The 17,534-nt window shown below is 43.5% G+C and overlaps 1 protein-coding gene across 4 annotated transcripts in view; it reads left to right on the forward strand.

Moving 5' to 3' along the window:
* GRIK1 (glutamate ionotropic receptor kainate type subunit 1) overlaps positions 1 to 17,534 on the forward strand; it is a 959,769-nt gene that overhangs the window by 814,730 nt on the left and 127,505 nt on the right. The window lies entirely within an intron of this gene.

Genomic DNA, 17,534 nt, shown 5'->3' on the forward strand with positions numbered 1-17,534 from the left:
TAGTATATGTGTGAAAAGGGTATATTATTTTTGTAATTTATTTTAAGTAATGAATTTTATGTTATTTAATTTTTGCGTAATTTAATTCTGTAGCGGGTTGTGGGTTTATAGGGGAATAGGGTGGGAAGTAATTTATTTACATTAAATTAAATATACATTTTTAGAAATTACTAATTATTTTTTATTTAATTTTGCGTTTTAGTTCTGTAGTGGGTTGTGGGTTTATAGGGGAATAGGGTGGGAAGTAATTTAATTGTAATTAATTAACTATTTTTATTTATTTATTGGTATTCATTTTGAATTAATTGGTAATTAATTTTTAATTGGTAATGAATTTTTATTAATTAAATCATTGATAATTATGTTAATTTTATTAATTTATTTTCTGAAGCGGGTTGTGGGTTTATAGGGGAAAAGGGTGGGAAGTAATTTAATTGTAATTAATTAGGTATTAAAAATACTTTTTGTGTATTGATAATTAATTTACTGTTAATTAAATAATAATTGGTATTCATTTTAACTATAATTAGTTTTTGTTATTGAAAATTAATTAGTTGTTACTTAATTATGAAAGGGTAATTCATTTTAATAACTAATATTTATTTGTATTTTTAATTGATTAATTATTACATAATATTATATTGGTAATTTATTTTAATTAATTTTTTATTGGTATTGATATTTAATTTATTTTTATTAATATATTGAATCATTACTTTCCCTACTGTTGCACTCTCTGGAGTGGGAATAGTAATTTTAACCCCTACGCTATCCAACGCTTTCCCTACTATTGCACTCTCTGGAGTGGGAATAGTAATTTTTACCCCTACGCTATCCAACGCTTTCCCTACTATTGCACTCTCTGGAGTGGGAATAGTAATTTTTACCCCTACGCTATCCAACGCTTTCCCTACTGTTGCACTCTCTGGAGTGGGAATAGTAATTTTTACCCCTACTCTTTCCAACGCTTTCCCTACTGTTGCACTCTCTGGAGTGGGAATAGTAATTTTTACCCCTACACTGTCCAACACTTTCCCTACTATTGCACTCTCTGGAGTGGGAATAGTAATTTTGACCTCTACGCTATCCAACGCTTTCCCTACTGTTGCACTCTCTGGAGTGGGAATAGTAATTTTTACCCCTACGCTATCCAACGCTTTCCCTACTGTTGCACTCTCTGGAGTGGGAATAGTAATTTTTACCCCTACGCTATCCAACGCTTTCCCTACTGTTGCACTCACTGGAGTGGGAATAGTAATTTTTACCCCTACGCTATCCAACGTTTTCCCTACTGTTGCACTCACTGGAGTGGGAATAGTAAGTTTTACGCCTACGCTATCCAACGTTTTCTCTACTGTTGCACTCACTGGAGTGGGAATAGTAATTTTTACCCCTACGCTATCCAACGTTTTCACTACTGGTGCACTCACTGGAGTGGTAATAGTAAATTTTACCCTCCAGCTATCTTACAGTAAAAATATTGTATATGTTTTATTAATATTACGTTAATATACATATAAATATATGTATTAAAAATAAAAATGTATGTTTTTTATAACTTAAATTAATTTTTTAATGATTGTAAGGTTATTTAAGTATTTTTAAGTATGTTTTAGTTAATTATATTTATTATTTCATTATTTTTAAATTACTTTTAAGACATTTATAAAAATTCGATATTTTGACTAACTATATTTTTTACAACATTTTTGATTCGATATTTTTGTACTTACCTGTTTGTAGATAGGAATTCGATATTTTGTCATTGTATATTTTGGCATTGATATTTTGGCAAGTCTATATTTTTGTATTCAATATTTTGTCAGTGATCCGAAGGTGTGGTGGGAGAAAGGATCAGATGCGGTACCTGAGTGGATGTTCTTCATGGTAGTGGAGGTTTTGACTGTGGAGCTGGCAGGGCTTGAGGTCAGGGTTTGTTCTTCGATGATGTTGGAAAGTTGTGTTGTGGCCATGATAGGGTCTGGTTAAAGGTCTAAATTTCCATGTATGCCAAAAATTGTGAGTGTTTTTCAAAGGTTTTGCAAGGGGGTGATGTTGTTGGAGGCAGCAGGAGGCACGGCAAAATCTTTGATGATAGTGAATATTTCCATGATGCTGCTTGTGCTTGTTTTCAATGCAGTCTGCAAGAGCTGTACACTTGATGTTTCATACCTGCTGGCGGTAGCGTCTTTGGGCAGATCTGAAGATGTGTTTATCTGTGGAATCTTGACTTATTCTCCATTGGCGTTCTGTGTTTCTTCGCCCATAGCTTGCCTATGTATCAGCCGGTCTGTGGTTGGGCTCTAACCATTGGATTACTTTTGAGGGAAGCCAGGGTGCCTTCACATGCGGAGATCCAGCTGTTGAGGTACCTAATGGGGTTTGACAATTTGATGGTGTGCTCAGGCCAGTGCTTGAAGATGTGGAAGCCGAGTACTCTTTTGTGATACTTTTCCAGGTGCAGCTGTCAGGTTTGGTGGTGGTTGGAACGTGGGTATGTAGGATGGGTATGCTAAAACTGTTGACAGCGTGGCCTTTCCAAATCATAGGTGCTGTGTAGCTGACTATGATTTTGTAAATTGAGGAGAAAATCATGTCCAATAGGTGTCTGGTGGTGTGGGAGTATTTCATACTGTGTTGTGAAGGGCTGTAGAATTTGGGTCAGTGCGGTCTTCTAGGTAAAGGTTTAGGTCTAGGTCTCAGGAGAATGAAAGTGCTGGTAGAGATGATGACAGCTGTGATGAAGTCTAAGATGTCGCTGGTGAAATTGGTACGTGGTCATTGTGGTACATATACAATGAGGGTTCTTCCCAGAGAGATGTTTGCTGTGATAAGTATCTTGAATGTGAGATGTTCCATGTAGATGGTGGACGTGTCCATGTAGGTGGTGCAGCTGATGGTCTCTTTGAATATGATAGCAACTCCATCCCCGGGCTTGTGCTAGAGTTCTTGTGGCAGGTCCTTAGCTTGGTTGTGCAGTCGTTCCTATATCACTATGGTATGTTTGGGGATCAAGCAGGCGTTGAGCACATATTTGAGTATGGCATGTTGCATGGGTGGTGGCTGGTCTGTGTGAATGTGAGCAGATTGGTCTGTGTGAATGTGAGCAGGTTGCTGGCTTGTGTGAGTTTGATCAAGTGGAGTGCTAGGTGCTTTTGGAATGGGAGTGGGAGGTGTATTGTGTGAAAGAGTACATGATAAGGTAAAGGGATGGAAGTCCATATTCTATCCATGATGTTCAGTTTTTACCATGACAGAAAAGGGCAAACCTGAGCCCTGCTAAAAGTTCTTTGCTATTTAATTATTCAAAATACTCGCCCTTGAAAGCTCTGCAGGGAGAAAGAAAAAAATCCTCAGTTCAGTAGCAATTACTTCCGTCAGAGCTGGACAAAGCCTCCTACCAAAGTTATGAATCTCTGAAAACGAAATATTCAGAAATTAACACGTTCGAAGTTGCGTTTTACTGCAACAATTCCTTATGACATATTTGAACAAGGCAATTATTTTCTTTTCTTTTATCCTATATACGAAATATATGTTTCAGTTTAAAAGCTGCTTGGGGAACACACCAGAGTGTTCCCGATGACTTCAATCAAATATGAATTATACTAATCAATGACCAATCAATATAATATTACCTACAATTTTTCATGCAGTGCAAAGACAGAGTCTACTGAACTTTTGGAAGCTGTTTATTTCATTTACATAGCCTGGTTGAACTGCAATTCATCCTCTTCCTGCTATTTTACTTGAGTCCAGTCAGCTTTTCTAAATAGCTGATTGTGGTGGATTGTACCTGCTTTGATCAGGTCTTCACTGACAGATATCTAACTCATCAAGTTGCAGAAATCGTATTTTAAAAAAGGCAGCAGGATACTGACATAGCATGTGGTGTGCTCCTAATCAAAGGGGGTGTCGACCACTCGCGGAGTCTGTTCCCTCTCTACATACTCTTTGTTTCTTCTACCTTACAAAAAAGTCTGTCAACCAACAGCGGCACCTCCGCCCACCCAGCAGCTGCAAAAATTAGAAAATAAAATGATAATAAACCAGGTTTAATATAATTTCATTTTTCTCTCCCATGCAAGTCTGGTGGGCGGGGCCATCGCAGGGGCAGTCACGGAGGGCGACTGGTGGGCACTGTTGTCAGTTCGCATGTGTGTTTGCCTGGCTGTCTCAGGATGGACAAAATGACAGGCCCACTGAAGCTGTCTCCAACCTGAGCTGCGTTGCCGCGTTGGAGACAGCAGGCACAAGCTCCCAGTCTCAAATCGAGGGCACAACGGCCCATCCTGATGCTCCTCTCATGCTACTGAGAGCAGCATCTGGATTGGCTGCAGGGTATTCTGGGAGCCTGTGCTGGTGAGGAGCAGGAGAGTGGCGATGGGGCAGGTAAGTTATTTTTAGGTCTCGCCCTGGCAAAAGCGCGCTCTCGCTGCGAGAACTATAGCTGTCAGCTGAGCCGACAACGAGTGGAGACAAGAGATGGCCACGCGCGCAGCATTGTCAATGGCAGAGGCAGATTCAGACGCGCGCCTTCGGATTGGGTTGCGCACGTGAGCTTCTATCATAGACAGCTCACGACGCGCTGCTTGTAGGTTTCTGTTTCGTTTCCCGCGGAGGCATCACGACGAGCAGCTACAGATGCGGCGGAAGCGCTGGAGGAAGGGGTAATGCTTGTTTTATCTCTTGCTTGTTGTTTTAAGAGTTTACAGCTATCTCAAGCTCCAAGCCACAGGCACAGCTCAGGGCATTCAGTCGCTCGCTTGCTGTGCACGATCCTCAAAGTAAAAAAAAATAACAGTAGGGGGGAGTTAAGTCTTCTCAGGCTATAAGACGAAGGGACCAGCTTGCGGGCAAGTCTTCGGGGCTATCTATTTCGTCATCCGTCCTTCTCTGTCTCACTGAGCAAAGTCTGCGTTGAGTAAAGTCTGCGCAACGGACCCCTCTTGCTGAGTGTAGAGAACGTGATGCTTTTGATGCTTTTGAAGCTTGAAATACTCGTGTGAACAGGGTGAGCTTTAGTCGCCACCCGACTATCTTCAAAGACAATAATGTAGCTTCTGAGTCAGTGTATCGTGGAGTGCCCATAAAAAGTAAACTTGCATGAAGTCTTATTATTGGACTATTCAGGAGATCACTCAGACCAATTCTTATCATAAAGATTCCCCTTCTGTGTATTGCCAATCTGTGGACTTATGCCTAAAACCCACAGGAGTTAAAATTACCACCCCCTGTTCCGTGACACTGCAGTAACCGTGGAGCATCCCATGCTGCGTCACATCACTTTCAGAACATGCTGTGAAAGTGAATTGGGCACCCCCTGGAAGGGTCTCCCTCTCCTGCCAACATCAACTCCACTCCTTCCAGATTATTTTGAGCATATCGCAATGGGCCCACCCGTTCCCTTGAAAAGTGGAATGCCGAGGTGCTGGGTGGTGTTGTCATAACGTCTCTCTCCCACAACCTGAAACATTGTTTTCTTCAACAGTCCAGACACACAAAATGTCAGAAATAAAACACATCCTAACTACACCGCAACAACCAGCCACGCTGGCGACAACCTGACACAGACGGTTCTATGCCAGGTAGAGGGGGTCACACACCTTCCACACTTGTATTTTCGTACTTATAGTGCTAGTTTATCTCAAACAGGTGAAAAACTCGAAGCCCCAGAATTCAAAGAAAACAGAACTGGAGAAAGTTTCCCGCTAACATGGGAAATGCTGGGATCTCATCCAGTCTCCGTACTTTGATCAAATAGCCCCAGAAGTAACAGAAAGCTGTGCGAAGTAACCGAAGGCTATGTATGGCCCACAGGGCCAGGGATATCAGAAGCTGCAGAAGTGAACAACATTAACATAAATCCATCACTCTCGTAGCACACTACAGCTCGCACCCATCTCCGTGAGGGCTGGTTTTACATTTCTGTTTAATTGTCTCCGACTTTACGCGCTATCGTCTGTCACATTCTGCAAATCCTTGTTATTTCTTCTCCTCTATTTCGCTGGTTCGCTGAAAATGCTTGTTAACATTTTGTTTTAATAAAGTGTTTTGATATTTTTTCCTGAATGTGCTTTCCATACAGCTTTTTATTTATTTTTTCCTTCTATGAACGCACTAGACAAGGAGTCAGACATTCTTTGAAGCTGAGCCAGTTTTGTATAGGTAACATTAACCTAAACAGCAGTATTCTGGAAGGACACATGAATAACAAGCATTTGCAATGCGATAGGTCTCACATTTGCGAGAGTTTAAGCAATTAGCATTGCAAATGACAATGCCTTTTCTTTGTTTTAGAAACCGAAACATAAATAAAAGACATTGTCATTTACAATGCCAATAGCTCAAACTCGTGTAAATGCGAGACCTATTGCATTGCAAATGCTTGTTTATTTGTTTTATCGTCATTTTATTGATGTTGTTCGTCCCCTCCTGACCCTGCCACCACTCAGCCATCACAGTACCCACTACGGCTGTCAACACACCAAATTTGTGCAGAATTCGCTATTATATTAACAATGATGTGCTGCCTTGATAGGCAGCGCCCGCAATTTGTCTGATCAGTGCATAAACGCTATTAAGATCTAAATGATTCCTATGTTTCCCATTCCATCACAGCCCTGAATTAACCATTTCTGCACAATTGTTACAGTTGTTAACACTTGTATAGTCTGGCCTTACATGTTTTAATGCAATTTTATCTTCCATTTTCCCCTTTTTTCCCCTTTTCTTCTTTCCACTGTAAATTTGTATTAAATGTTAATCAGTATTAGACAAACATCAATTACAATGTTTTCACACAGGCATGTTTATTATTACTGTCCAGAGGATGATCCCATGAGTTTCCCCTAAGGGATCGAAACGTTGTTGACACCAAATGTACCATATGTTTCTAAATGTTTTGGATCACAATTTGCAATGGTACTCTCCTGTAAATTAAGTCTGAAAAACAATATTGAACACAGACTTCGTGTTTTTGCCTGAAACCCCCCCACCCCAATTTATGTTGCCCATATGTGTTCTTGAGTTGGATGCAGGTTGCGTCCCACTTGTATGTGTTATTGTTTTTTTCATTAAATATCTATTGATGAATAAATAGGTTTGCAGCCATTATCCCGGATTTTTTATCCCGCGGACTTTCAGGCCGCATACCATTTACCCGCAAGGTCATTGACCTCGCATACCATCATGCCACATTTTTTCAAAGCGCATGTGCATTTATCACGCATGCCTTTACAACGAATTACGTTGTAAAGGCATGTATGGTAAATGCATTTGCGTTTTGAAAACCACGATGACGAGAGAGGTAAGGAGGTTTGGGTTAATTTTTTAGGGGTGGGGGTCGTGCTGGGGTAGTTATTGTGTAGTGTAGTGTTGTGTTAGTGTAGTGTAGAGTTGTGGTGGTTGTTTAGTGTAGGGTCGTGCTGGGGGGAGTGTTATAGGGGTTGGGGTAATGTTGTAGTGTTTGTGAAGTGTAGGGTCATGCTGGGGGTAGTGTTTTAGGGTTTAGGGTAGTGTTGTAGTGTTTTTGTAATGTAGGGTCATGCTGGGGGTAGTGTTTTAGGGTTTAGGGTAGTGTTGTAGTGTTTGTGTAGTGTAGGGTCATGCTGGGGGTAGTGTTCTAGGGTTTAGGGTAGTGTTGTAGTGTTTGTGTTGTGTAGTGTAGGGTCATGCTGGGGGTAGTGTTTTAGGGTTTTGGGTAGTGTTGTAGTGTAGGGTCATGCTGGGGGAAGTGTTATAGGCTTTAGGGTAGTGTTGTAGTGTAGGGTCATGCAGGGGTAGTGTTTTAGAGTTTAGGGTAGTGTTGTAGTGTTTGTGTAGTGTAGGGTCATGCTGGGGTGTAGTGTTTTAGGGTTTAGGGTAGTGTTGTAGTGTTTGTGTAGTGTAGGGTCATGCTGGGGGTAGTGTTTTAGGGTTTAGGGTAGTGTTGAAGTTTTTGCGTAGTGTAGGGTCATGGAGAGGTAGTGTTTAGAGTTTAGGGTAGTGTTGTAGTGTTTGTGTAGTGTAGGGTCATGCTGGGGTGTAGTGTTTTAGGGTTTAGGGTAGTGTTGTAGTGTTTGTGTTGTTTAGGGTCATGCAGGGGTATAGTGGTTTAGGGTAGTATGGTAGTGTTTGTGTAGGGTCATGCTGGGTGTAGTGCATTAAGGTAGTGTTGTAGTGTATGTGTAGGGAAGTGAAGTGCTTTATGGTAGTGTTGGTGGGTCGTGCTGGGCAGTGTAAATGTTGGGAAAGGACTGTGTGTCAAGGGTGGGTGGTGCAGGGGTGCTACATTACAGTGTAGTGTAGAGTTGGGTAGAGTACTCTTACTTACCTTAACTACTTTAACAACGAGTATACCTTTAACCCCTTCGCTGCGGCAAATAATTAGGACCTATTATTCATAGGAAAAGCGTTTATTGATTTGCCAATATCTTTGACGCCATTTGACGAATCTTAGCAAAGCTTTCCAAACTAATGACCAGCTCAGGTCAGATCCTGTCCGGAAAGTTTGGGAGTGATTCGTCAAGCGGGGGCTGAGAAAAAGGTAGGGACCCAAAATGCGTTTCTTTTCTCCATGTAAATTTCCATAGGAAATTTTGGAACAGGCTACAGCCTGAACTGCTGAACGGAATTACACCAAATTTGGCAAAAAAGTAGCTCTTGGTTCAGAAAGCAAAATTTTTTCAAATGGTGTAAATCCGTTTAGTAGTTCCTGAGAAATTAAAAAAATAGAAATACTGATATCTGAGCACCGATGAGGGTTTGCAAACCCTCCCGAGCGCGAGCTTCATTCTGATTGGCTGCCAACACTCCAAACCAGGAAGTTTTGGCAACCATTTTGTGACTCGGTAACCGAGTCATAAGAAAAGAGTAAAAAAAGATGAAAAACAAGGCAAGGAGACAGAGTAGAAACACCCTGACCCCCAAGGCCTGCTCAGGGGCCCCACAAGGACCCCCAGGGCCAAAAAAAGCATTTTTACAAAAAATTGTCAGAATTCACGCTTGGTGTGCGAATCTGGCTGAAAAAATAAAAAAGTTTCCCTTTAACCCCTGGGTGGGCCAGGTCTCGGGGGCAATGTGGAATTATAAAGCAGGGCCTGTGGGGGAACCCTCAACCGCGGGGACCGCCACCTCCCAGAGGCTGGTAAAATCATGCATTTGGGGGGCTCCTGCCCCCCCCCCCCCACGCTGCCCCAGGGAAGGCAACCTTCCCTGGACATTCAAGCCCCGTGGACCGCCACCTCCCCAGGGCCTAAATTAATATGAAAAATTGTAGGGGTGGGCTTCTGCCCCAAACACTGCCCCAGGGACCACCACCTCCCCGGGGCATACACTAATTTAAATGCAGGGATCTGTAGCGGACCCCCAGCCCCAGGGACCACCACTTCCCCAGCGCTTTGAAAATGTAGTGTTTAAAGAATGTTTTCAGGAGCCTTCTATTGCTCTGGGTCCTGCCACCCTCCCCATGGCTGGCTCCTGCAATATCCCAGGGTGCCCACCCCTGGGACATTACAGTGGCAGGGTAGGAGCAGGGCTCCCGCCCTGCCATAGCCATAGCAAACCCTGCTTTGCTTCATTGAAGCGAGAGCAGGAAACCTGCTCTTTCTTCAACAAAGCAAAGCTGAATTGCTTTTGGGCAAATGCAGCTGCATGTTAGCAGTTCCCCTTGCCCAAAAATAATGCCGTCAGGGACTGTGGGGGCATTGGGACTCCTACCATGGTCCCCAATGCTGAGGGCCGGTGTTGGGGGACGGGGTCCCCGGGGCCAGAAGTGGCCCCGGAGGGGGGCTACGTGGCCCCCTCCCTTTATTTTCAAATTATGAAATGGCCAGACCCAGGGGATGGGCTCCCTGGGCCGAAATCAGCCTCGGTAGGGGGGCTGCATGGTCCCACTCCTTAAAAAAATATCTAAACTGGCCATGCCCCAGGATATGGGGTCCCTGGTTCAATAGTGGCCTGGGGAAGGGGGGCCCCCCATCCCTATAAATATAGACAAAAAAAGGAGGCCATGCCCCGAGTGTTGCAGTCCCCGGGGCCGAAATAGGCCTCAGGGGGAGGGCCTTGTGGCTTTTTAAAGGGTTGGGCTCTGGGGGATGGGGTCCCCAGGCCCCAAAAACACTAAAAGAAGGGGTGCCACACAGTCCCCTTCTAAAAATATATATTTTTTAAAAATGGCATTTTGCCGGAGACCCGGCCCCCTCCCCGCACCACTCTGCAAACGTGCCCCTTGGTGCGTTCTAGGTTGGGGAGTTAAGTTCCCTTGAATACTGAGGGTCCCTGGGGACCAACTAGCCCACCAGGTACCTCCAGTAAGCACCACACAGCTGGATTGCAGAGAGCTGGTCCGAGGCCATGCCCCACCACTCTGCAAATGCACCTCTCGATGCACTGCTGGTGAGGCAATGAGGTCATCTTGTGTCCTGAGGATCTCAGGGCACAAGTGGACTTCATCCCCCGAGCAGCAGTGCCAGGGGATGGGGTCAACATTTAACACAGCAGAGTGATGGGGCATGGGGTCACTAGGACACTACAAAGATCAGTCTTCCTAGCACCCCTCCCCAAAATAAGCTGGTCCCAGAGGATGGGGTCTCAGTGCCTCTGTGAGGCATGGGATGGAGGGCCGCCCATGGGATGGGCGCCTTTTGATGGCCTGGGAATGGTGGCCGCACATCCTCCCCTTTCCATTTTAGAAAACACTTTGGCCTAGGCAATGTGGTTCCTAGAGCTCAAAAAGGCTTGGGAATTTGAGCCACACCCCCTACCTATAATTATTCAATGGGCTCTGTGAGATGGGATCCCTGGGGCCTTTATGATGATGCCCCCATACACCCCAAAAAGAACCAAGACCCTAGCCCTAACCCACCATGGGGGGGGGGGGCAGGTTAAAAATGTTGTGATCCTGCCTTTTTTTTTCTTTTCTTCGCACAAGGGGTCCTCCGCGGATTTTGACAAAATAAATTTTAGGCCCCAAACTGAGCTACTATTACATCTTTGTTGATGTGGTGGCAGCCAACCAGATCAAATCATCTGCTCTGTTTGTTCAGCGCCTTCTCCAGGGCATGATATATGCATGCATTTTGAACCCTAATTTCTAAAAAACTACTGAACGGATTTGCACCAAGTCACAAAAAGCAAACTTTTTGGAACAAGATCTAGCTTTCTGCCAAATTTGGTGTAACTCTGTTCTGCAGTTTTTGCAGTATAGCTGCTTAATTTTTCCAAGGAAAATGACATTAGGAGATGGTTTTTGGGACCCCCTTTTTTTTCTCCACCCACCACTTGATGAATCACCCCAAAACTATCCAAGAAGGAGCTGAGCTGAATGAGATTTTAATGGGGAAAGTTTCATGAAGATTTATCAAACGGCGACCACCCACCCAGTAGCAGTTGCCAATCAATAGCTATACTTAGAATTACATTTCCTGAGGAAAAGCATTTTTGGGTTTGCTTAAAACTTTGGCACCATTTGATGAATCTTGCTGCCAATCTATTGTGCTAACTCCGGCTCAGCTTAGCCAAGAACCTACTGCAAGAGGCTATGGCCTCCTGGTGTGGGTTGGTCATCATTTGTTGCTCACAACAAAGGGCATGTGTTTCGGGGGTTGACTGCCCATGGCAGGATGGCCACCTGTGATGGTTTGGGCACCTCTCCTGGCTGGCAGCCACACCCTTTGGGCAAACCCTGCTGCACACGACCGAAGTTCATGTGCAGCAGCGGATCGATGCCCACGTGGGTTGGAGCAGGAATTGTCCTATGTCCAGGAACTGTGGCCAAACTACAGGGGGCCTGGCCAAAGGCACCTTCAGCAGCAATGTCCATGAATGTACAAGTCCAAAAAGATGTTAAGTAAACTATAGGGCAGGTTAAGCTCATACTTCAATAGCAGAGCAGTTGGGCAGGTGCCCACTGCCAATAAAGGTCCACCTCATCTCCTCATTTCAGATTTTCCCGCCTTCTGGGGCAGCACCCTACCCTGAATAAATCACACAAAAGCTTAGAAGAAGGAGGGATTTGGGATGAGGGGAGCTCTTTGAGTGCCACTCATCCTTTTCCACCAAGTAAATATCTGCAATTATTTATGACCAATGTAATTCGAGCCAACAGCATAAACATTCTTGGTTATGCTAACACACAACTGATACTGTCCCTCTTGGACAAAACACCCAACATTAGGAACATGTTCACCACATGCATGACTGAAGTGGCCACCTGAATGAAATCCAACTGTCTCAAATTGAATCCGGACAAGACTGAAATGGTAGTCTTCGCAAAAGATGCTTCACCATGAGAATCCACTTGGTGGCCCACCGACCTTGAGCTCATTGACCTTGGGCAAACACCCATGCCTTGCTCACAAGCAAGAAACTCCAGACTCAACATAGAAAGCAAACTGGACATAACTTCTCAAGTCAATGTAGTGGTCTCGTCCTGTTTCAACACCCTAAATATGGTGAAGAAAATCTTCAAGTGGCTACCAGACAACTCCAGAATAACAATCACTCAAACCCCTATAACCAGCAGACTAGACGATGACAACGCCTTGTATGCAGGGATAACCCAGCAGCTCATAAGAAAACAAGAGATTGTCCAAACGGTGGAAGCGAGATTAGTCCTCCACCTCCCATGCAGAGCCTACATTACACCACACCTTAGGGAACTCCATTGCCTCCCAGTATACAAGTGTGCATACATCAAACGCCTCACCCACACCTATATAGCACTACACATCACAGTCTCAGCCTACCTGAATGGCCCCATTCACTTCCACCAACCTTCCAGGCACCTCCGCTCTGCCGGTCTCTCATTAGCACACACCACACGCAAACACAAAAGCAGAGCAAAGGCCGCACCTTCTCAAACCTGCTTCCTGAAGCCTGTCACAACCTCCTGCATTACACATGAATTTCGCAAGAAGTTGAAGACCTGGCTTTTTGAGGATTTCTTTTAGGGTTGGCCTCACACACATGCTACGGAGCTCCTGTGTACAATCACTGGTGATTAGCATGCTTTAAAAACACCATTAACATAACATAACATGGTTAGCCCAATACGTCATGGCAATTCTTCCAGGCCTGGAGAGACCATGTTGTTTGCTTTCGGAGAAGAGGGCTGCTTTCATTTTTAGAGATTCTTGCCTGTGTGGCAGTAATTTCCAGGTCTTTAGTTTCTCCGAATGGGAGAACACTTTGGTGAGTGGAAGCCATGTTTGTTTCACCCAATTTGCAAACTTTTTTGATTATAAACTCCCAAAGCACAAGTTTGTTCTTGGGAAACAGAAAGAAATGGTGGCCGCGGAATGCAGGAAGTTTCCTCTCACCTCTTGGGGGCAGCTGAGTAATTTCAATGCCTGGTCCTTCAAGTCTCTCATTACGATCGGCCTGCACTAAACAGGGTAGGGCAACCATCACTATGACCTGACAGCCCTGTTGCATATGGACCAACTGTTCACTGTTTTACAATGGCTCTGCCACTAAATGGAGTAGAGAAAGGAAAGTCTGGTAGGGCAGGAGAACCGCCTATTTTCCATGGTTCTGTAGCTCTGTCAAACTCTAAATGACCCTACATATGTTTATTTAATTTGGGAAACTTAACAGGCGGCTTACTGATTACCTTTGTTTAAAAATCTAGATCTTATTTTTTCAGTTAAATGCTCCTTTGAATACTATGGGGTCCATTATGATGTCGGGCGGATTGTCACCTCTCGACTGCCGGTGGCGATCTGCCCTACATCATTCCCCGCCCGTCCTCCATTCACCCCCGCCATGTTACAATGGCAGGGGTTCAGCGGCAGACTAAAAGACCATCCATTGGATTTCTGCTGGTAGGCAATCGATTGCCTGCCGGGCGGAACTCAGGCCTTATATGGTGGCGGTGTCTGAAAGACACCGCCATCCATATCAGGATGCCAGGCGGAGAAGACTTTTCCATGGTGGCATCGGGAATTGCTTTGGGGGCCCGTTGTGGGCCCCCGGGGGTGGGTTCTGCACTAGGGGGGTACCTATGGTATCCCCCTAGATTGGCATGCACAAGGTGGCAGGCACCGCGCGGTGCCTGTCACGTTGTGCATGCCAATGCACAACATGCACATTTGACCTTGTGGCGGGTGCTGCTTACAGCACCACCCGCCACAATGTTAAATGTGCAGGATGCGTCCACCGGGGTGGTGGCTGCATCCTAATGGGCACAGTGGGACTGCCCCACCTCTGGCGGTCGGTCCCGTGCACCGTTACGGTGGCGGGCGGACTTTGTTCACCCGCCATCGTAATGGGCCCCTATAATTTGACACCTGTTTGAAAACATTCTTTAAACACTACTTTAAAAGAGGATTTTACCTTTTTGTTTTGAGTAAATTAGAATGTTAAGGGCAATTATATATTTGCTATATTCGGGCACCCAAAAGAGGTCACACATGCAGGTGGCGATTGCAAAATAAACTCTGTTTCAAAGGGGTGCCAGAAAAAAAAAGGCTCTGGTTTTTTTGTTGCAATGAAAGACAGCACATCTAAAAGATGTTACAATTCAAGGTGGTTCGAGTCACAAAATACATTTTATGGCTGAAAATCAAATTACTGGCATGCAGAGTGCAGCGGTAGATCTTTCTACAGCCAAGTGACAAAGTGAATTGATTCCTCAGACTTCTATCTGTTGGAAACTGAGTTGAAATCCCAATTAGGTTGTCAGCTGAGATGCAGGCAATGTGTGTGCCTATTCTCTCGTGGAAAGGTACGCGTGCTTGTGAAAACACCACAGTTTGCGGAACTGTCAGTAGCCAATGAAAGAAACTCGATGTGGCAGCTGCATGAGTAAGGCTTGCTTGGAAAGTCTGCAGAGAAAGTGCTGATGCTTGGCAGAACCTTGCGCCATTTGTCATTTGCCTTCATAGTCACTTCCTTTCTCAAGTTCAGCGACTTCGTGCCATTCAATTCTCCTTTAAGGGGGTTCTCCGGCTCACGCAACACAGTTTTGTAAATGATGAAAAGTGGCTCAGCATTTAATAACTTACTAGCCCCCTTTTTTCATCGGATACTGCTTGTCGAATATTACTTAAGTGATGGGTTGAATAATGCATTCACCTGATTTTAAAGCATCACATTATACCCATATTATTCAGAAATCATCCTTTTTTGTCAGTGGTTTCGTTTCACCACCCTTTTTGTGAAAATGTTCAATATGAGGGAGTACATTTCAGATTATTTTTAAGATGGAAAGTATTCGGAGGGTGTTTTGAAGCAATGGCTTCCTGCAGTATATACCAAATAATGCTTCATCAAGTAGTGAGCACATAGGGTTACCAGAAAGTGGTCCTTTCATCGTGGTCTCCAACCAGTAGCTCTTGAGCTACTGTAGCTCAATAGCTATCTCTGAGTAGCTCACCTGTGTGCAGCCCAGCTTATTAAATTAGAGAGCTTTTGCTTGTTTAAATTACACAGGAAAACACCAGAAAAGCTTGTTTTATGTCTGGATTTTAGAAGTAGTTACCAAAGGAGATTAGAAAAAACAATCTAGTCTCAGTTTGAGGGATGCACAAAGACCTTTTATTGGTACGGTGTAATTCAATAAACTCCCCAAGCCGGTAATAGTTAAAATGTTAGAAAAAGATACATAAACCTTGCTGTACCTTTAAACTGCTAGTGAATTTCTTTTTTTGTTTTATACCATCAACTCCACGGCTGTGTTTTAGACCAGTGTAATTTTCTGAATTATTTCCAAATGCATCTGAATTGGCCAGGATCAAAATATCAAAAATGACACAGCGTGTTTCTTCCCCAAAGGCACAACCCTTAATTTACCCTTAGGAATAGAAATGTGCGAAGCTTTGAAATATTTTACTTTATAAATTCTTGAAGTTTTGTTTTAAACTGTGCAGAATTGTTTATTAAAAAATAATATAAAAATAATAACTAAAGGAAACTTTCTGTAAATATAGGTGTTGTTCAAAAGGCCTAAATCAATATTAGCCGAATAATTTTTTTGAAAAAAGTTTTAGCTGGAAGATTGTTACCCAAATCTTTAAAAAAAGTGTTTTGAATTAACTTTTGCTGGTGTGCAAGCGTTTGTATAGGTTGACAAACATCGCAAATTTTAGTAGGTGTGACATTTGTCAACTCAGTTGGTGAAACTTTAATTTAGCCCATCACTAGTTCGGAAGTGATCACCCTTTGTCTTTGTGCATGGCACCAAGATACATTCTCTAAAATGATTCCTCACCCACATAGTTATTTTCCTTTAAGAAAATCCCGTGTCTTCTTATCTATCTTTTAAACGGTTCTTTCCCCTGTCAGTCTATAAATACATTTTCTTTAGTATTTGGCTTAAAAAAACAATTGTTATTTTTATGATGTATCATGTTTTTTTGAGTTTTGAACAGTATAGTTCATTTCTCTAGTCCCCATTCCTCCATCAATCATTTGTGGAGAGAAGGCGTGCGCTCAGTCAACTGTAGAAGTACTGAACCTTTATAACTTTAAGATGTCATTATTCTTTCTCACTGCAGATAGCAGCTTTTGATGATAGTTTTGGTTTCGAGTTCATTTTTACCTATTTCACCTCTAGTTCCCATTCTTCAAATTTCCTTTTTCCTGAAGGTGGACAAAAAACGACATATAAGCATTTCAGCCTTTAATTATGTCCACTGAGATATTGCAGGGTGACCTGGAGTGATAGGGCTCCGCAATAGCATGGACTCAATATCGTCCTCCAAATGTTTTGTCGTCAAAATACCCACTACCAAATATCTTCAATCTAAGTATACATTGGTAAGTAAAAGTTTACTATACTTACCTCCAATACAAATACGTGCCTTGACCACATACGTACGTCAATGTACATTGACGTGGAATTCTAAATAGTAAATCTATACTAATCTAATCATATGTACCATCCTCATATTTTTGTAGCTATGATATTCTTGTAGAATGATATTCTGACATACAACCCCAGAATGCCTCCTGCCTCCATTTTTCATGGTATTTAACATCTATAGCAAGCACAATGCAGCCCAATCTGACAGGCTGTGCCAGATGCAAATCCCAAAGGCAACTGAATCATTGGAAAGAGCCCAACATGTAGAAGGCTGGATAATGCTCTATGTCTTGTATTTGTTCATTATTCCAAGCTAAACCCTCTTCCTGTATCGGCTAGTCGGCTATGGCAAATCTCCTACCATCCTCTAACAAGCCTTGCAAACAAATCTTGACCCATAAAATAACAGCTAACAACTCATTTTAGTGATGCCAGCTGAAGGACTGGACCGTAACGCATACACTAATTTTCTGGTAGGGTTGTGGGTAGGTTTTTAATTCGCCCTCACAACGCGTGCCGCACCCAAAACATCTCATGTCTGCAAACGCCGCACTTATGAAGGACCTGGGGAGTGGAGCTCAGTGTGATGACATGTTTTGACATCAGCCCTACCCCATGTTTTGAAATCAGCCCTACTCCATCACGTAGATGTATTGCATCAGCAAGTACAACCAGCACTGACCGCCAAGCCCACACAAGACTGTGTGGGCTGTAGGCTGCTCTTGTGGAAGGCACAACTTTAGTAGCT

This window comes from Lissotriton vulgaris, chromosome 8 (assembly GCF_964263255.1).
Source record: "Lissotriton vulgaris chromosome 8, aLisVul1.2, whole genome shotgun sequence".
Classification (NCBI taxonomy): domain Eukaryota; kingdom Metazoa; phylum Chordata; class Amphibia; order Caudata; family Salamandridae; genus Lissotriton; species Lissotriton vulgaris.